This window comes from Pan troglodytes, chromosome 12 (assembly GCF_028858775.2).
Source record: "Pan troglodytes isolate AG18354 chromosome 12, NHGRI_mPanTro3-v2.0_pri, whole genome shotgun sequence".
In the NCBI taxonomy this organism is placed as follows: domain Eukaryota; kingdom Metazoa; phylum Chordata; class Mammalia; order Primates; family Hominidae; genus Pan; species Pan troglodytes.
Window position 1 is genome coordinate 6,762,028 of NC_072410.2, and position 25,120 is coordinate 6,787,147.

Below are 25,120 nucleotides of genomic sequence, written 5' to 3' on the forward strand. Positions count from 1 at the left end.
AACATGGAAATATCTACACCGCTATCTCTATAAACTTGGAAATATCTACACCGCCATCTATATAAACATGCAAATATGTACACAGTCATCTGTGTAAACATGGAAATATCTACACCACCATCTCTATACACATGGAAATAACTTCACTTCCATCTGCATACACATGGAAATATCTACACAGCCATCTGTATAAACATGGAAATATCTAACCGCTATCTCTATAAACATGGAAATACCAACACCGCTATCTCTATAACCATGGAAATATCTGCACCACGATCTCTATAAACATGGAAATATCTACACCGCCATGTCTATAAACATGAAAACATCTACACCGCCATCTCCAGAAACATGGAACTATCTACACCGCTATCTGTATAAATATGGAAATATCTTCACCACTCTCTCTATAAACATGGAAATACCTACACCGTCATCTCTATACACATGGAAATACCTACACCGCTATCTCTATAAATATAGAAATATATACACGGCCATCTCTATAAACATGGAAATATCTACACCGCCATCTGCATGAACATGGAAATATCTACACCGCTATCTGTATAAACATGGAAATATCTACAACGCTATCTGTATAAACTTGGAAATATCTACACAGCTATCTGTGTTAACTTGGAAATATCTACATAGATATCTGTGTAAAGATGGAAATATCTACACCACAATCTGTGGAAAGATGCAAATATCTACACCGCTATCTCTGTAAACATGGAAATATCTGCACCACTATCTGCATAAACATGGAAATGTCTACACCGCCATCTGTATAAAGATGGAAATATCTACACCGCGAGCTGTAAAAACTTGGAAATATCTACACCGCAATCTGTATAAACGTGGAAGTATCTACACCGCTATCAGTATAAACGTGGAAATATCTACAATGCTATCTGTATAAACGTGGAAATATCTACATCGATATCGGTATAAACATGGAAATATCTCCACCGCTATCTGTATAAACATGGAGATATCTACACTGCTATGTGAACACGGAAATATCTACAACGTTATCTGTATAAACATGGAAATATCTACACTGTTATCTCTGTAAACATGGAAATATCTACACCGCCATCTGTATAAACATGCAAACATCTACACAGTCATCTGTATAAACATGGAAATATCTACACCAACATATCTATAAACATGGAAATATCTAAATTGCCACCTGTATACACATGGAAATAACTGCAAAGCCATCTGTAGAAACGTGGAAGTGTCTACACCGCTATCTCTAGAAACATGGAAATACCTACACCGCCATGTCTCTAACCATGGAAATATCTACACCGCTATCAGTAGAAACATGGAAATATCTACAACGCTCTCTGTGTAAACATGGAAATATCTACACAGCTATCTGTGTAAACGTGGAAATATCTACATAGCTATCAGTGTAAAGATGGAAATATCTACACCACAATCTGTGGAAAGATGCAAATATCTACACCGCTATCTCTGTAAACATGGAAATATCTCCACCACTATCTGCCAAAACATGGAAATATCTACCCCGCCATCTGTATAAAGATGGAAATATCTACACCACGAGCTGTATAAACTTTGAAATATCTACACGGCTCTCTGTAAAAACATGGAAATAGCAACACCGCTATCGGCATAAACATGGAAATATCTACACCGCTATCTTTATAAACATGGAAATACCAATACTGCTATCTCCATAAACATGGAAAACCTACAACACTGTCTGTATAAACATGGAAATATCTACACCGCTATCTGTGTAAATATGGAAATATCTACACCACAATCTCTATAAATATGGAAATATCTACACCGCTATCTGTATTAACATGGAAATATCTACAACAATACCTGTGTAAACATGGAAATACCTAAACAGCTATCTGTGTATACATGGAAATATGTACACCGCTATCTGTGTAAAGATGGAAATATCTACACCGCAATCTGTGCAAAGATGGAAATATCTACACTGCTATCTCTGTAAACATGCAAATATCTACACTGCTATCTGTATAAACATGGAAATATCTACACCGCCATCTGCATGAACATGGAAATATCTACACTGCAATCTGTATAAACATGGAAATACCTACAGCACCATCTGTATAAACATGGAAATATCTACACTGCTATCTGTGGAAAGATTGAAATATCTACACCACAATCTGTATATATATGGAAATATCTATGCCGCTAACTTTATAAACATGGAAACATCTACACCGCTATCTGTATAAACGTTTAAATATCTACACCACGATCTGTAGAAACAGGGAGATATCCCCACCGCTATCTGTATAAACATGGAAATATCTACACAGCCATCTGCATAAACATGGAAATATCTACACTGCTATCTGTATAAACATGGAAATATCTACAAAGCCATCTGTATAAACATGGAAATATCTACACTGCTATCTGTATAAACATGGAAATATCTACAACGCCATCTGTATAAACAAGGAATTATCCACAAAGTCATCTGTATAAACATGGAAATATCTACACCTCCATCTCTATAAACATGGAAATATCTACACGGACATCTGTATACACATGGAAATATCTACAGAGCCATCTGTATAAACATGGAAATATCTACACCGCTATCTCTATAAACATGGAAATATCTATACCGCCATCTCTATAAACATGAAAATATCTACACCGCCATCTACATAACCATGGAACTATCTTCACCTCGATCTGTGTAAACATGGAAATATCTGCACCGCTATCTGTATAAACATGGAAATATCTACACTGCCATCTGTAGAAAGATGGAAATATCTACACCGTGATCTGTATTAACATGGAAATTTCTACACCGCTAGCTGTATAAACATGAAAATACCTACACGGCTATCTGTATAAACGTGGAAATATCTACACCTTGGTCTGTATAATCATGGAAATATCTACACTGCTATCTGTATAAACATGGAAACATCTACACCGCTATCTGTATAAATATGTAAATATCTACAACGCTATCCCTATTAACATGGAAATTTCTAGACCGCTATCTGAATAAACATGGAAATATCTAAGCCGCTATCTCTATAAACATGGAAATAACTACAACGCTATGTGTGTAAACATGGCAATATCTACAGAGCTATCTTTGTAAACTTGGAAATATCTACACCACTGTCTGAATAAACATGGAAATATCTACACCGCAATCTGTGCAAAGATGGAAATATCCTCACCGCTATCTGTGTAAACATGGAAGTATATACACCACTCTCTGTGTATACAAGAAAATATCTACAACGCTATCTGTATAAATAAGGAAATATCTACACCGCCATCTGTATAAACATGGAAATATCTACACCTCTATCTCTACAAACAAGTAAATATCTACATCATTATATGTATAAACATGGAAATTTCTACACCGGATCTGTATAAGCATGGAAATATCTACACCGCCATCTGTATAAACATGGAAATAACTACACCGCCATCTGTATAAACATGGAAATATCTACACCACTATCTCTATAAATACGGGAATATGTACACCACTATCTCTATAAACATGGAAATAACTACACCGATATCTTTATAAACATGGAAAAATCTACACCGGCATCTGTATAAACATGGAAATATTTACACCGCTATCTGTATAAACATGGAAATATCTACACCGGCATCTGTATAAACATGGAAATATCTACACAGTCATCTGTATAAACATGGAAATACCTACACCGCTATCTGTATAAGCCTGGAAATATCTGCACCGTGAACTGCATAAACACGGAAATATCAATACCACTATGTGTTTAAACATGGAAATATCTACACTGCCATCTGTGGAAAGATGGAAATATCTACACCACAATCTGTATATATATGGAAATATCTATGCCGCTAACTTTATAAACATGGAAACATCTACACCGCTATCTGTATAAACGTTTAAATATCTACACCACGATCTGTATAAACAGGGAGATATCCCCACCGCTATCTGTATAAACATGGAAATATCTACACAGCCATCTGCATAAACCTGAAAATATCTAAACCGCCATCTGTATTAACATGGAAATATCTACAACAATATCTGTATAAATATGGAAATCTCTACACCACAATTTCTATAAACATGGAAATAGCAACACCGCCATCTGTATAAACATGGAAATACCTTCACCGCCATCTGTATAAACATGGAAATATCTACACCGCTATCTGTATAAATATGAAAATATCTACACCGCTATCTCTATAAACATGGAAATATGTACACAGCTATCTGTATAAACATGGAAATACCTACAACGCCATCTGTATAAACATGGAAATATCTACAAAGTCATCTGTATAAACATGGAAATATCTACACGTCCTTCTCTATAAATATGGAAATATCTACACGGCCATCTGTATAAACATGGAAATATTTACACCGCCATCTCTATAAACATGGAAATATCTACACCGCCATCTCTATAAACATGGAGATATCTACATCGACCTCCGTATAAACATGGAAATATCTACACCGCTATCTCTACAAACATGGAAATATCTACACCGCTCTCTGTAAACATGGAAATATCTACAACGCCATCTGTATAAACATGGAAATATCTACACAACAATCTGTGTAAACATGGAAATATCTACACCGCTATCTGTAAAAATATGGAAATACCTGAACCGCTATCTCTATAAACATGGAAATATCTACACCGCAACCTGTATAAACATGGAAATATCTACAATGCTATCCATATAAACATGGAAATATCTACACCGCAAACTGTATAAACATTGAAATATCGAAGCTGAAATTTGTGCAAAGATGGAAATATCTACACAGCTATCTGTGTAAACATGGAAATATATACACCGCTATCTGTATAAACATGGAAATATCTACACCGCTATCTGTATAAACATGGAAATATCTACACCTCTATCTCTACAAACAAGGAAATATCTACATCATTATCTGTATAAATATGGAAATATCTACACCGGAACTGTGGAAACATGGAAATATCTGCACCACCATCTGTATAAACATGGAAATACCTACACCGCCATCTGTATAAACATGGAAATATCTACACTGCTATCTGTATAAATATGGAAATATCTACACCGCTATCTCTATAAACATGGAAATGTCTACACCGCTATCTATATAAACATGGAAATATCTACAACGCCATCTGTATAAACATGGAAATATCTACACAGTCATCTGTATAAACATGGAAATATCTAAACCACGAACTGCATAAACATGGTAATATCTACACCGCTATCTGTATAAACATGGAAATATCTACACCGCTATCTGTAAATATGGAAACATCTACACCGCTATCTGCATAAATATGGAAATATCTACACCGCTGTCTCTATAAACATGGAAATGTCCTGACCGCTATCTATATAAACATGGAAATATTTAAACCGCTATTTCTATAAACATGGGAATATATACAACGCTATCTGTGTAAACATGCAAATATCTACAGAGCTATCTGTGTAAACATGGAAATATCAACACCGCTATCTGAATAAACATGGAAATAACTATTCCGCAATCCGTGCAAAGATGGAAATATCTACACCGCTATCTGTGTAAACATGGAAATATATACACCGCTATCTGTATAAACATGAAAATATCTACACCGCTATCTGTATAAATATGGAAATCTCTACACCGCCATCAGTATAAACATGCAAATATCTACACCGCTATCTCTACAAACATGGAAATATCTACACCGTTATCTGTATAAACATGGAAATATCTACACCACCATCTCTATATACATGGAAATATCTAGACTGCCATCTCTATACACATGGAAATATCTACACCGCTATCTCTATCAACATGCAAATATCTACTTCGCTATCTGTATAAACATGGAAATATCTACATCGCTTTCTGTAAAAACTTGGAAATATCTCCAGCGAAATCTGTATAAACATGGAAATATCTACAGCGCTATCTGTATAAACATGGAAATACCCACACCGCTATCTGTATAAACATGGAAATAACTTCAATGCTGTCTGTGTAAACCTGGAAATATCGACATATCAATCTGTGTAAACTTGGAAATATCTACACTGCTCTCTGTATAAACATGGAAATATCTTCAACGCTACCTGTGTAAACATGGAAATATATAAAAACCTATCTGTGTAAACATGGATATATCTACACCAACATATGTAAACATGTAAATATCTGAACCACCATCTGTATAAACTTGGAAATATCTACGCATCCTTCTCTATAAACATGCAAATATGTACACCGCTATCTGTATAAACATGGAAATACCTACACCACTATCTATATAAACATGGAAATATCTACACCGCTATCCCTATAAACATGGAAATATCAACACCGCTGTACTTATAAACATGGAAATATCTACACCGCTATTTTTATAAACATGGAAATATCTACATCGCTATCTCTATAAACATGAAAATATCTACACCGACATCTGTATAAACATGGAAATACCAACACAGTCATCTGTATAAACCTGGAAATATCTACACCACCATCTGTATAAACATGGAAATATCTAAACTGCCATCTGTATAAACATGGAAATATCTACACAGCAATCTCTATAAACACGGAAATATCAACACCGCTATCCGTATGAACATGGAATTATCTACACTGCTATCACTCTAAACATGGAAATAACTACACCGCGATCTCTAACATGGAAATATCTACACCGCTATCTCTATAAACATGGAAATATATACACCGCCATTCTATAAACTTGAAAATATCTACACCGCCATCTGCATAAACATGGAAATATCTACACCGCAATCTCTATAAACATGGAAATATCTACACCGCTATCTTTATAAACATGGAAATATCTGCAACGCTATCTGTGTAAACATGGAAATATCTACACCGTTATCTGTGTAAACATGGAAATATGTACACCGCTATCTGTATAACGATGGACATATCTACACCGCTATCTGTAAAACGTGGAAATATCTACTCCGCTATCTGTATAAACGTGGAAATATCTACAATGCTCTCGGTATAAATATGGAAATATCTACACCGTGATCTCTATAAACGTCGAAATATCTACACCGCTACCTCTATAAACATGGAAATATCTACATCGTTATCTCTATAAACATGGAAATATCTACAACGCCAGCTGTATAAACATGCACATATCTACACAGCCATCTGTATAAACACGGAAATATCTCAAACGCTCTCCCTATAAACATGGAAATATCTACACCGCTATCTGTATAAACATGGAAATATCTTCACCACTATCTGTATAAACACGGAAATAACTTTATCGCTATCTGTATAAAGATGGAAACACCTACACCGCTATCTCTATAAACATGGAAATATCTACACCGATAGCGGCAGAAACATTGGAATATCTACACCCATAACTGTATATACACGGAAATATTTACACCGCTATCCGTATAAACATGGAAATATCTACAACGCTGCTTCTATAAACATGGTAATAACTTCAAAGCAATCTGCATAAACATGGAAATAACTACATCGCTGTCTCTATAAACATGGAAATATCTACACCGCTATCTCTGTAAACGTCGAAGTATCTACACCACTGTCTCTATAAACATGGAAATATCTACACCACTATCTCTATAAAATTGTAAATTTCTACACCGCTTTCTGTAAAAAGATGGAAACATGTTCACCGCTATCTGTATAAACAAGGAAATATCTGCACCGCTATCTCTGTAAAAATGGAAATATCTACATTATCTGTTTAAAAATGGAAATGTCTACAAAACTATCTCTATAAACATGGAAATATCTACACGGCTGTCTCTTTAAACATGGAAATATCTACACCGCCATCTGCAGGAACATGGAAATATCTACATCGCTATCTGTTTACACATGGAAATAACTACACAGCCATCTCTGTAAACATGGAATTATCTGCACCGCTATCTCTATGAACATGCAAATAACTACACCGCTGTCTCAATAAACATGATAATAGCTACACCGTTATGTCTGTAAATGTGGAAATATCTACACCACTTTCTGTATAAACGTGGAAATATCTAAACCGCTATCTCTATAAACGTGGAATTACCTACACCGCTGTCTCTAAAAACATAAAAATATCTACACGGCTATGTGTATAAATGTGGAAATATATACACCGCAATCTCTATAAACATGGAAATATCTACACCACTATCTATATAAACATGGAAATATCTACATGACTATCTATATAAACCAGGAAATATCTGCACTGCTATCTCTATAGACATGGAAATATCAACACCGATATCTCTGTAAACATGGAAATATCAACACCGCCATCTCTAGGAACATGGAAATATCTACAATGCTATCTCTATAAACTTGGAAATATATACACCGCCATTTTTATAAACATGTGAATATCTTCACCACTATCTCTATAAACATGGAAATATCTACACCACTATCTGTATAAACGTGGAAATATGTACACCGCCATCTCTATAAAGAAGGAATTATCTACAACGGTATCCGTATAAACATGGAAATATCTACACCACTAACTGTATAAACATGGAAATATCTACACCGCTAGCTGTATCAACATGGAAATACCTACACCGGTATCTCTATAAACTTGGAAATATCTACACCGTTATATTTATAAACATGGAAATCTCTACACCGCTATCTGTATAAACATGGAAATATCTACGGCCCCATCTGTATTAACATGGAAATATCTACACCACTGTCCATATAAACATGGAAATATGTACACCGCTACCTCTATAAACTTGGAAATATCTACAACGCTATCTGTATAAACAAGGTAATATCTACAACGCCATCTCTATAAACATAGAAATATCTACTCCGCCATCTCTACAAACATGGAAATATCTACACATCTATCTGTATTTACATTGAAATATCTACACCGCTATCCACAGAAATATGGAAATATCTAAAACGCTATCTGATTAAACATGGTAATATCTACAACACTATCAGGAATAAACATGGAAATATCTACCCTGTTATCTGTATAAACATGGAAATAACTACAGCGCTATCTCTACAAACGTGGAAATATCGACACCTCTATCTTTATACACATGGAAATATCTGCACTGCTATCTGTAAAAGTGGGAAATATCTACACCGCTATCTCTATAAACATGGAAATGTCTACTCTGCTATCTGACTAAACATGGAAATATCTACAATGGTATCTCTGTAAACTTGGAAAGACTCTACACAGCTATCTGTATAAACATGGAAATATCTAAAACCCTATCTCTATAAACATGGAAATATCTACACCGCTATCTCTATAAACATGGAAATATCGACAAGGCTATGTGCATAAACATGGGAATATCTACACCGCTATCTGCATAAACAGGGAAATATCTACACCGATATCTCTATAAACATGGAAATATGTACACCACTTTCTGTATAAACAAGGAAATATCTACACTGCTATCTGTGAAAGAGGGAAATATCTACACATGTATTTCTATGAATATGGAAATATCTACACTGCTATCTCTACAAACATAGAAGTATCTACACAACTATCTGTATAAACATGGAAGTATCTACACCTACATCTGTATAAACATGGAAATATCTACACCACTATCTGTATAAACATGGAAATATCTACAACGCTAGCTCTATAAAGATGGAAATATCAACACCGCTATCTCTATGAAAATGGAATTATATACACAGCTATGTGTATAGACATGTAATAACCTACACCGCTCTCTCTTTAAACTTGGAAATAACTACTCCGCTATCTGTATAAACTTGGTAATATCTACACCGCTCTCTTTATAAACATGGAAATATCTACACCGCTATTTCTATAAATATGGAAATAGCTTCACCAATATGTGTATAAACATGGAAATATCTACACCGCTATCTCCATAAACATGGAAATGTCTACACCGCTATCTGTATAAACAAGGAAATATCTGCATTACTATCTCTATAAACATGGAAATATCTACACCGCTATCTGTATAAACATGGAAATATCTACACCGCCATCTGTAGGAACATGGTAATATCTACAATGCTATCTCTACAAACATGGAAATATCTACATCACCATTTGTATAAACATGGAAATATCTACACCGCTATCTGTATAAACATGGAAATATCTACACCGCCATCTCTATAAACATGGAAATATCTACACCGCTATCTGTAGAAACATGGAAATATCTCCAACGCTCTCTGTATATACACGGAAATATCTACACCGCTCTCTGTATGCACATGGATATATCTAAACTTCTATCTCTATAAACATGTAAATATCTACACCTCTATCTGTATAAACATGGAAATATCTACACTGCTGTCTGTATAACAGGGAAATATCTACACTGCTATCTCTATAAACATGAAAATGTCTACAGTGATATTTGTATAACCATGGAAACATCTACACCACTATCTTTATAAACATTGAAATATTTTCACTGCTGTCTCTATAGACATGGAAATATCTACACCGCTATGTGTATAAAGATGGAAACATCTACACTGCTATCTCTATGAACATGGAAATATCTACACCGCTATCTGTATAAACATGTGTATATGTACAGCGATATCTGAATAAACATGGAAATATCTAAACAGCTATCTCTATGAACATGGAAATATCTACACCGCTGTCTGTATAAACTAGGAAGTATATACACCGCTATCTCTATAAACATGGAAATATCTACAGCGCTATTTGTATAAACAAGGAAATATCTACACTGCTATCTCTATAAACATGGAAATATCTACAGCGTTGTCTCGATATACATGGAAATATCTATGTCGCTATCTCTATAAACATGGAAATAACTACACCCCTATGTGAAGGAACATGAAAATATCTACACCGCTATCTCTATAAACATGGAAATATCTACAACGCCATCTCTATAAACATGGAAGCATCTACACTGCTATCCATATAAACAGGGAAATATCTACACCTCTATGTGTATAAATATGGAAATATCTACAATGTAATCTGTATAAACATGGAAATACCTACACCGCTATCTCTATAAATGTGGAAATATCTACAGCACTATGTCTATAAACATATAAATATCTACACCGCTATCTCTATAAACATGGAAATATCTACACCACTATGTGTATAAACATGGAAATAACTACACCGCTCTCTCTATAAAGATGGAAATCTCTACAAATTTATCTCAATAAACATGGGAATATGTACACCGCTATCTATATAAAACTGGAAATATCTAAAGCGCCATCTGCATAAACATGAAAATATCTACACCTCTACCTGAATAAACCTGGAAATATCTACACTGCTATCTGCATAAACATTTAAATATCCACACCGCCATCTGTATAAACATGGAAATATCTACACTGCCATCTCTATAAACATTGAAATATCTACACAGCCATCTGTAAAAACACGGAAATATCTCAACCGCTATCTCTATAAACATGGAAATATCTAAAACGCTATCTGTATAAACATGGAAATATCTACACCGCTATCTGTGTATACATGGAAGTATCTACTCCAAAATCTCTATAAACATGGAAATATCTACACCGCTCTCTCTGTAAACATGGAAATATCTACAGCATTATATGTACAAACACGGAAATATCTACAATGCTATCTGTATAAACATGGAAATATCTACACCGCTGTCTGTATAAACAAGTAAGTATCTACACCGCTATCTCTATAAACATGGAAATATCTACAGCGCTATCTCTATAAACATGGAAACATCTACAGCGCTGTCTGTATATACATGGAAATACCTACATCGCTATCTGTAAATACATTGAAATATCTACACCGCTATCCGTAGAAACATGGAAATATCTACAACGCTATCTGCTTAAACATGGAAATATCAACAACACTATCTGCATAAACATGGAAATATCTACACCGCTATCTGTTTAAACAAGTAAGTATCTACACCGCTATCTCTATAAACATGGAAATAACTACAGCGCTATCTCTATAAACATGGAAATATCTACACCTCTATCTTTATACACATGGAAATATCTGCATTGCTATCTGTAAAACCTTGAAATATCTACACCGCTATCTCTATAAACATGGAAATGTCTACACTGCTATCTGACTAAACCTGGAAATATCTACAACACTATCTCTACAAACATGGAAAGACCCTACACCGCTATCTATATAAACATGGAAATAACTAAAACCCTATCTATATAAACATGGAAATATCTACACTGCTATCTCTATAAACATGGAAATATCGACACGGCTATGAGTATAAACATGGGAATATCTACACCGCTATCTTCATAAACATGGAAATATCTATACCGCTATCTCTATAGACATGGAAATATGTACAACCCTTTCTGTATAAACAAGGAAATATCTACACTGCTATCTGTGAAAGAGGGAAATATCTACACAGGTATTTCTGTGAGCATGGAAATGTCTACACTGCTATGTGTACAAACATAGAAGTATCCACACAACTATTTGTATAAACATGGAAGTATCCACACCACTATCTGTATAAACATGGAAATATCTACACCACTATCTGTGTAAACATGGAAATATATACAACGCTGTCTCTGTAAAGATGGAAATATCAACACCGATATCTGTATAAAGATGGAAACATCTACACCTCTATCTCTATGAACATGGAAATATCTACACTGCTATCTGTATAAACATGGGAATATCTTCAACGATAACTGTATAAACATGGAAATATCTACACCGCTATCTGTATTAACATGGAAATATGTACACCGCTATCTCTATTAACAAGGAAATATCTACACCACTATCTGTATAAACAAGGAAGTATCTACACCGGTATGTGTATAAACATGGAAATATCTAAAATGCTAACTCTGTAAACGTGGAAATATCTACACCGCAATCTTTATAAACAAGGAAATATCTACACCGCTATCTCTATAAACATGGAAATATCTACAGCGTTATCTCTATATACATGGAAATATCTACATCGCTATCTCTATAAACATGGAAATATCTACACCACCATCTGCAGGAACATGAAAATATCTACATCGCTATCTCTATAAACATGGAAATATCTACACCGCCATCTCTATAAACATGGAAATATCTTCACTGCTATCTGTATAAATAGGGAAATATCTACACTTCTATGTGTATAAACGTTGAAATATCTACACTACAATCTGTATAAACATGGAAATATCTACACCGCTATCTCTATTAACATGGAAATATCTACACCGCTATCTGTATGAACAAGGAAGAATCTACACCGCTATGAATATAAACATGGAAACATCTACAGCGCCAACTCTGTAAACATGGAAATATCTACACCGCTATCTGTATAAACAAGGAAATATCTATACCGCTATCTCTATAAACATGGAAATATCTACACCATTATGTGTATAAACATGGAAATATCTACACCGCTATCTCTATAAACATGGAAATCTCTACACAGCTATCTCTATGAACATGGGAATATCTACACCGCTATCTATATAAAACTGGAAATATCTAAACCGCCATCTGCATAAACATGAAAATATGTACACCTCTACCTGTATAAACATGGATATATCTACACCGCTATCTGCATAAACATGGAAATATCTACCATGATATCTGTATAAACATGGAAATATCTACACCGCTATCTCTATTAACATGGAAATAACTACACCGCTATCTGTACGAACAAGGTAGAATCTTCACCGCTATATCTATAAACATGGAAATATCTACACCGCTATCTCTGTAAACATGGAAATATCTACACCACCATGTGTAGGAACATGTAAATATCTACAATGCTATTTCTATAAACATGGAAATATCTACACCACTGTTTGTATAAACATGGTAATATCTACAACGCTCTCTGTATAAACATGAAAATATGTACACCGCCATGTCTATAAAGAAGGAAATAACTACACAGCTATCCGTATAAACATGGGAATAGCTACACCACAATCTCTATAAACATGGAAATATCTACACCGCTATCTGTATAAACATGGAAATATGTAAAACGCTATCTGTATAAACATGGAAATATCTGTGCCACTATCTGTATAAACATGGAAATATCTACTTCGCTATCTGTATCAACATGGAAATATCTACACTGCCATCTGCATAAACATGGAAATACCTACACAGCCATCTCTATAAACATGGAAATATCTACACCGCTATCTGAATAAACATAGAAATATCTACATCGTTATCTGTGGAAACATGGAAATATCTGGAACGCTATCTCTATAAACATGGAAATACCTACACCACCGTCTCTATAAACATGGAATTATCTACACCGCTATCTTTATAAACATAGAAATATCTACACCGCCATCTCTATAAACATGGAAATATCTACACCGCCATCTGCATAAACATGGAAATATCTACACCGCTATCTCCATAAACATGGAAATATCTACACCACGATCTGTATAAACATGGAAATATCTCCACCCCTATCTGTATAAACATGGAAACATCTACACCGCTATCTGTATAAACATGGAAATATCTACACCGCTGTCTGTATAAACATGAAAATATCTACAACACTATCTGTGTAAACATGGAAATAACTACGCCACTATCTGTATAAACATGGAAACATATACACCACGATCTCCATAAACATGGAAATAGCCACACCGCTATCTGCATAAACATGGAAATACCTACACCGCCATCTTTATACACATAGAAATATCTTCACAGCTATCTCTATAAACATAGAAATATCTACACCGCCGTGTCCACAAACATGGAAATATCTACAACGCCATCGGCATAAACATGGAAATATCTTCACCGGCTTCTGTATAAACACGGAAATATCTCCACCGCCATCTGTATAAACATAGAAATGCCTACACTGCCATCTGTATAAACATAGAAATGTCTACACTGCCATCTGTATAAACATGAAAATACCTACACAGTTATCTGTATATACATGGAAACATCTACACCACTTTCTGTGTAAACATGGCAATATCTACACCGCTATCTTTGTAAAGATGGAAATACCTACACCGCAATCTGTGCAAAGATGGAAATATCTAAACCGCTATCTTTGCAAACATGGTAATATCTACACCGCTGACTGTAAAAACAAGGAAATATCCACACCGCTATCGGTATATACATGGAAATATCTACACCACCATCTGTATAAACATGGAAATACCTACACAGTCATCTGTATAAACATGGTAACATCTACACAGCTATCTGTATAGTCATGGAAATATCTACACCGCTATCAGTATAAACATGGAAATATCTACAATGCTATCTGTGCAAGCATGGAAATGTCTACACAGCTATCTGTGTAAACATGGAAATATCTACAGAGCCATCTGTATAAACATCGAAATATCTACACTGCTATCTGTATAAACATGGATATAGCCACACCGCTATCTGTATATACATGAAAATATCTACACCGCCATCTGTAAAAACATGAAAATTTCTACTCACTCATCTGTATAAACATGGAAATGTCTATACCTCCATCTGTATAAACATGGAAATATCTCCACCAGTATCTGTAAATTATGGAAATATCTCCACCGCTATCTTTATAAACCTGGAAATATCTACAACGCCATCTGTGTAAACATGGAAATATCTAAACAGCTTTCTGTGTAAACATCGCAATATCTACACCGCTATCTCTGTAAAGATGGAAATATCTACACCGTAATCTGTGCAAATTGGAAATATCTACAACGCTATCTCTATAAGCATGGAATTATATGCACCGCTATCTGTATAAACATGGAAATACCTACACCACTATCTGTATAATCAAGGAAATACCTACAAGGCTATCTCTATAAATATGGGAATATCTACACCGCCATCTGTATAAAGATGGAAATATCTACACCACGAGCTGTATAAACATGGAAATATCTACACTGCTATCTGTATAAACATGGAAATAGCAACACCACTATCTGTATAAAAATGGAAATAACTTCACCGCTATCTGTATAAACATGGAAATATCTACACCGCTATCAGAATGAACATGGAAATATCTACACCACTATCTATATAAACATGGAAATACCTACACCACCGTCTCTATAAACATGGAATTATCTACACCGCTATCTTTAAACATGGAAATATATACTCAGTCATCTGTATAAACATGGAATAACCAACATCGATATCTGTATAAACATGGAAATATCTTCACTGCTGTCTGTATAAAGATGGAAATATCCTCACCACTATCTCTATAAACATGGAAACACCTACACCGCCATATCTATACACATGGAAATAACTACACCGCCATCTCTGTACACAAGGAAATATCTACACCGCCATCTCTATAAACATAGAAATGTCTACATTGCAATCTCTATAAACATGGAAATATCTACACCGCCATCTCTATAAACATGGAAATATCTACATCGCTGTCTGTATAAACATGGAAATATCTCCACACTATCAGTATAAACATGTAAATATCTACACCGATATCTGTATAAGCATGGAAATATCTACACCGCTATCTGTATAAACATGGAAATATCTACAACGCTATCTGTATAAACACGGAAATATGTACAAAGTTATGTGTATAAACATGGAAATATCTACAACACTATCTGTGTAAACCTGGAAATATCTACACAGATATCTGTGTAGACTTGCAAATATCTACACAGCTATCTGTGTAAAGATCGAAATATCTACAGCACAATCTGTGCAAAGATGGAAATATCTAAACCGCTATCAGTATAAACATGGAAGTATCTACACCGCTATCTGTATCAACATGGAAATATCTACAACGCTATCTGTATAAGCAAGGAAATATCTACAATACCATCTGTATAAACACGGGAATATCTACACCGCCATCTGTATAAACATCGAAATATCTACAGCACTGTCTGTATAAATATGCAATTATGTACACCTCTATCTGTATAAACTTGGAAATATCTACACCGCTTTCATTATAAACATGGAAACATCTAAACTGTTATCTCTATAAACATGGAAATATCTACATCGCCATCTGTATAAACATGCAAACATCTACACAGTCATCTGTATAAACATGGAAATATCTACACCACCATATCTATCAACATGGAAATATCTATACTGACATCTGAATACACATGGAAATATCTAAAAAGCCATCTGTAGAAACGTGGAAGTATCTACACCGCTATCTCTATAAACATGGAAATACCCACACCAACAACTTTAAAAACATGGAAATATCTACACCGCAATCTCTATAAACATGGAAATATCTACACCACCATCTCTATAAACATGAAAATATCTACACCGCTATCTGTATAAACATCGAAATATCTACTCTGCCATCTGTATAAAGATGGAAATACCTACACCGTGAGCTGAATAAACATGGAAATATCTACACCGCTATCTGTATAAACATGGAGATACCTACACCGCTATCTGTATAAACATGGAAATATCTACACTGCTATCCCTATAAACATGCAAATATGAAGACCGCTATCCACATAAACATGGAAATATCTTCACCGCTATCTGTATAAACATGGAAATATCTACACCGCTATATGTATAAATATGGAAATATCTATACCGCTATCTTTATAAACATGCAAATATCTACACAGTCATCTGTATAAAAATGGAAATATCTACACTACCATCTGTGGAAAAATGGAAATATCTACACCACGATCTGTATAAACATGGCAATATCTACACCGCTACCAGTATAAATATGGAAATATCTACACCGCTATCTGTATAAACATGGAAATATCACACCACGATCTCTATAAACAAGAAAGTATCTCCACCACTATCTGTATAAACATGGAAATATCAACACCGCTATCTGTATAAACATGGAAATATCTACACCGCTATTTGTATAAACACGGAAATAACTACACCGCTATCTCCATAAACATGGAAATATCTACACTGCCATGTGTATACACATGGAAATACCGACACAGCCATCTGTGTAAACACTGAAATATCTACTCCGCTATCTCTATAAACATGGAAAAATCTCCACTGCTATCTGTATAAACATGGAAATAGCCACACAGCTATCTGTATAAACAATGAAATATCTACACCGCCATGTGTAAAAATATGAAAATACCTTCACAGTCATCTGTATAAACATGGAAATATCTACACGGTCATCTCTATAAACATGAAAATATCTCCAATGCTATCTGTATAAACAAGGAAATAGCCACACAGCTATCTGTAGAAACAATGAAATATCTACACCGCCATGTGTAAAAATATGAAAATATTTTCACAGTCATCTTTATAAACATGGAAATATCTACACTGCCATCTGTATACACATGGAAATATCTACACAGCCATCTGTATAAACATGGAAATATCTACACCGCTATCTCTATAAACCTGGAAATACCTACACTTCCATATGTATAAACATGGAAATAACTGCACTGCTATCTGTATAAATATGGAAATATCTACACCGCTATCTGTATAAACGTGGAAATATCTACACTGCCATCTATATAAATAAGGCAATATCTCCTAGGATATCTGTATAAACATGGAAATATCTCCACCGCTATCTGTATAAACATGGAGATATCTATACCGCTATCTCTATAAACATGGAAATATCTTCACCGCTATCTGTATAAACTTGGAAATTCCTACACTGCTATCTGTATAAACATGGAAATATCTATATCACTATCTGTATAAACATGGAAATATCTCCACCGCTATCTCTATAAACAAGGAAATATCTACACCTCCATCAGTATAAACATGGGAAATCTACACTGCCATCTGTATACACATGGAAATATCTTCACAGACATCAGTATAAACATGGAAATATCTACAATGCAATCTCTGTAAACGTGGAAATATGTACACCACTATGGGTACAAACATGCAAATATCTACACCGCTATCTGCATAAACATGGAAATATATACATGGCTATCTGTACAAACTTGGAAATATGGACAACGCTATCTGTATGAACATGAAAATATCTACACCGCGATATGCATAAACATGGAAATATCTCCACAGCTATCTGTATAAACATGGAAATATAGCCACCGCTATCTGTATAAACATGGAAATATATACACCGCTATCTGTATAAATATGGAAATATATACACCGCTATCTGTATTAATATCGAACTATCTACACCGCTATCTGTATAAATATGGAATTATCTACAACGCTATCTGTGTAAACATGGAAATATCTACACAGCTCTCTGTGTAAACATGGAAATATATACACAGCTATCTGTATAAATATGGAAATATCTACACCGCTATCTCTATTAATATGGAAATATCTACACCGCTATCTGTATAAATATGGAAATGTCTAAACCGCTATCTGTATAACATGGAAATATCTACACTGCCACCTGTATAAACATGGAAATAGCTACACTGTCATCTGTAAAAACATGGAAATATCTACTCCACCATCTCTATAAACATGGAAACATCTACACTGCCATCTCTATAAACATGGAAATATCTACACCGCCATCTCTATAAACATGAAAATATCTACACCGCCCTCTCCATAAACATGGAACTATCTACAACGCCATCTGTATAAACATGGAAATATCTACACCGCTATCTGTGTAAACATGGAAATATCTACAGAGCTCTCCGTGTAAACATGGATATATCTACACAGCTATCTGTGTAAAAATGGTAACATTTACACCGCAATCTGTGCAAAGATGAAAATATCTACACCGCTATCTGTGTAAACATGGAAATATCAACACTGCTATCTGTATATACAAGGAAATATCCACACCGCTATCTGTATAAACAGGGAAATATCTACACCGCCATCTGTATAAACATGGAAATATCTACACCGCCATCTGAATAATCATGGAAATATCTACACCGCTATCTGTATTAATATGGAAATATATACAACGCTGTCTCTATAAACATGGAAATATCTGCACTACTATCTGTATAAACATGGAAATATCTACACCACTATCTCTATAAACATGGAAATATCTACACTGCCATCTGTATAAACATGGAAATATCTACACAGCCTTCTCTATAAACATGGAAATATCTCCACTGCTATCTGTATAAACATGGAAATAGCCACACAGCTATCTGTATAAACAATGAAATAACTACACTGCCATGTGTAAAAATATGAAATTATCTTCACAGTCATCTGTATAAACATGGAAATATCTACACCTCCATCTGTATAAACATGGAAATATCTACACTGCCATCTGAATACACATGGAAATATCTACACAGCCATCTGTATAAACATGGAAATATCTACACCGGTATCTCTATAAACCTGGAAATACCTACATTGTAATATGTATAAACATGGAAATAACTCCACTGCTATCTGTGTAAACTTGGAAATATCTACACCGCTCTCTGTATAAACTTGGAAATATCTTCATCGCAATCTGTATAAATCAGGCAATATATCCACCGCTATCTGTATAAACATGGAAATATCTCCACCGCTATCAGTATAAACATGGAAATATCTACACCGATATCTCTATAAACATGGAAATATCTTCACCGCTATCTGCATAAACATGGAAATACCTACACTGCGATCTGTATAAACATGGAAATATCTACATCGTTATCTGTATAAACATGGAAATATCTCCACCACTATCTCTATAAGCAAGGAAATATCTACACATCCATCAGTATAAACATGGGAAATCTACACTGCCACCTGTATACACATGGAAAGACCTTTACAGCCATCAGTATAAACATGGAAATAACTACACCGCAATCTCTGTAAACGTGGAAATATGTACACCGCTATGGGTATAAACATGGAAATATCTACACCGCTATCTGTATAAACATAGAAATATCTCCACCGCTGTCTGTATAAACCTGGAAATATATACACCGCTATCTGTATAAACATGGAAATGTCTACACCGCTATCTGTATAACAAGGAAATACCTACACCGCTATCTGTATAAACATGGAAATATCTACTGCGCTATCTGTAAAAACATTTAAATATCTACACCGCTATCTGTAAGAACTTGGAAATATCTACACCGCTATCTGTATAAACATGGAAATATGTACACCGCCATCTGTATAAACATGGAAATATGTACACCACTGTCTCTATAAACATGTAAATATCTCCACCGCTATCTGTGTAAACATGGAAATGTCTACACCGCTGTCTGTGTAAACATGGAAATATCTACACCACTATCTGTGTTAAGATGGAAATATCTACAGCACAGTCTGTGCAAAGATGGAAATATCTATACCGCTATCTCTGTAAAGATGGAAATATCTACACCGCAATCTGTGCAAAGATGGAAATATCTACAATGCTATCTTTGTAAACATAGTAATATCTACACCGCTATCTGTATAATCATGGAAATATATACACCTCTACCTGTATAAAGATGGAAATATCTACACCGCCATCTGTATAAACTTGGAAATATCTACACGGACATCTGAATAAACATGGAATTATCTACACCGCCATCTGTATAAATATTGAAATATCTACACCGCTAAGTCTATAAACATGGAAATATCTACACTGCTATCTGTATAAACATGGAAATATCTCCACCGCTATCTGTATAAACATGGAAAAATCTACACCACTATCTGTGTAAACATGGAAATATCAACAACGCTGTCTGTATAAAGATGGAAATATCTACAACGCTATCTGTGTAAACATGGAAATATCTGCATCACTATCCCTATAAACATGGAAATGTCAACACCACTATGTGTTTCCACATGGAAATATCTAAACCGCAATCTCTATAAACATGGAAATATCTACAATGCTGTCTGTGTAATCATGGAAATATCTACAGAGCTATCTGAGTAAACATGGAAGTATCTGCATCGCTATCTGTGTAAAGATACAGATATCTATACCATGATCTGTATAAACATAGAAATATCTACACCAATATCTGAATAAACAAGGAAATATCTACACCGCTATCTGTATAAACACGGAAATATCTACACCGCTATCCGTAAAAACATGGAAATATCTACATCGCTATCCCTATAAACATGGAAATGTCAACACTGCTATTTGTATCTACATGGAAATATCTAAACCGCTATCTCTATAAACATGGAAATATCTACCACGCTATCTGTGAATTCATGGAAATATCTACCGAGCTATCTGAGTAAACATGGAAATATCTACACCGCTATCTGTGTAAAGATAGAAATATCTACACCGCAATCTGCGCAAAGATGGAAATATCTACATCGCTATCAGTGTAAACATGGAAATATTTTCACCGCTATCAGTATATACATGGAAGTATCTACACTGCTATCTGTATAAACATGGAAATATCTCCACCGCTATCTGTATAAACATGGGAAAACCTACACCATTATCTGTGTAAACATGGAAATATCTACAACGCTATCTGTATAAAGATGGAAATATCTACGACGCTATCTGTGTTAACATGGAAATATCTACATCACTATCCCTATAAACATGGAAATGTCAACACCGCTATGTGTATCTACATGGAAATATCTAAACCACAATCTCTATAAACATGGAAATATCTACAATGATGTCTGTGTAATCATGGAAATATCTACAGAGCTATCTGAGTAAACATGGAAATATCTACACCGCTATCTGTGTAAAGATGCAAATATCTACACCATGATCTGTAAAAACATAGAAATATCTAGACCACTATCTGTATAAACAAGGAAATATCTACACCGCTATCTGTATAAACACGGAAATATCTACACCGCTATCCGTATAAACATGGAAATATCTACATCGCTATCCCTATAAACACGGAAATGTCAACACCGCTATCCGTATCTACATGGAAATATCTAAACCGCTATCTCTATAATCATGGAAATATCTACAACGCTATCTGTGTTTTCATGGAAATATCTACCAAGCTATCTGAGTAAACATGGAAATATCTACACCGCTATCTGTGCAAATATGGAAATATCTACACCACAATCTGCGCAAAGATGGAAATAACTACATCGCTATCTGTGTAAACATGGAAATATTTTCACCGCTATCAGTATATACAAGGAAATATCTACACTGCTATCTGTATAAACATGGAAATTTCTACACCGCCATCTCTATAAACATGGAAATATCTACACCGCTTTCTGTATAAATATGGAAATATCTACACCGCTATCTCTATAAACATGGAAATAGCTACACTGCTATCTGTATAAACATGGAAATATCTACACCACCACGTCTATAAACATGGAAATATCTACACTGCCATCTGTATACACATGGAAATACCTACACCGCTATCTCTATAAACATGGAAATATCTACACCGCTGTCTGTATAAACATGGAAATATCTACTCAGCTCTCTGTGTAAACATGGAAATATCTACAATGCTATCTGTGTAAACATGGAAATATCTACACAGCTATCTATCTGTGTAAACTTCGAAATATTTACACCGTATCTGGGTAAAGATGGAAATATCTACACCGCAATCTGTGCAAAGATGGAAATATCTACACAGTTATCTCTGTAAACATGAAAATGTCTACACCGCTATCTGTATAACATGGAAATATCTACACTGCCATCTGTATAAACATGGAAATAGGAACACTGTCATCTGTAAAAACCTGGAAATACCTACTCCACTATCTCTATAAACATGGAAACATCTACACTGCCATCTCTATAAACATGGAAATATCTACACCGCCATCTCTATAAACATGAAAATATCTACACCGCCCTCTGCATAAACATGGAACTACCTACACCGCCATCTGTATAAACATGGAAATATCTACACTGCTATGTGTGTAAACATGGAAATGTCTACACAGCTCTCCGTGCAAACATGGAAATATCTACACAGCTATCTGTGTAAAAATGGAAATATCTACACCGCAATCTGTGCAGAGATGGAAATATCAACACCGCTATCTGTGTAAACATGGAAATATCAACACCGCTATCTGTATATACACCGAAATATCCACACCGCTATCTGTATAAACAGGGAAATAACTACACCGCCATCTTTACAAACATGGAAATATCTACAACGCAATCTCTGTAAACGTTGAAATATGTACACCGTTATGTGTATAAACATGCAAATATCTACACCGATATCTGCATAAACATGGAAATATCTACACGGCTATCTGTACAAACTTGGATATATGGACAACGCTATCTGTATAAACATGAAAATATCTACACCGCGATCTGTATAAACATGGAAATATCTACACCGCTATCTGTATAAACATGGAAATGTCTACACCGCTATCTGTGTAACATGGAAATACCTACACCCCTATCTGTATAAACATGGAAATATCTACAGTGCTATCTGTAAAAACATTTAAATATCTACACCGCTATCTATATGAACTTGGAAATATCTACACCGCTATCTGTATAAACATGGAAATATGTACACCGCCATCTGTATAAACATGGAAATATGTACACCACTATCTCTATAAACATGGAAATATCTCCACCGCTATCTGTGTAAACATGGAAATGCCTACACCGCTGTCTGCGTAAACATGGAAATATCTACACCACTATCTGTGTTAAGTTGGAAATATCTGCAGCACAGTCTGTGCAAAGATGGAAATACCTATACCGCTATCTGTGTAAAGATGGAAATATCTACACCGCAATCTGTGCAAAGATGGAAATATCTACACTGCTATCTTTGTAAACATGGTAATATCTACACCGCTATCTGTATAATCATGGAAATATCTACACCTCTATCTGTATAAACATGGAAATATCTACACCGCCATCTGTATAA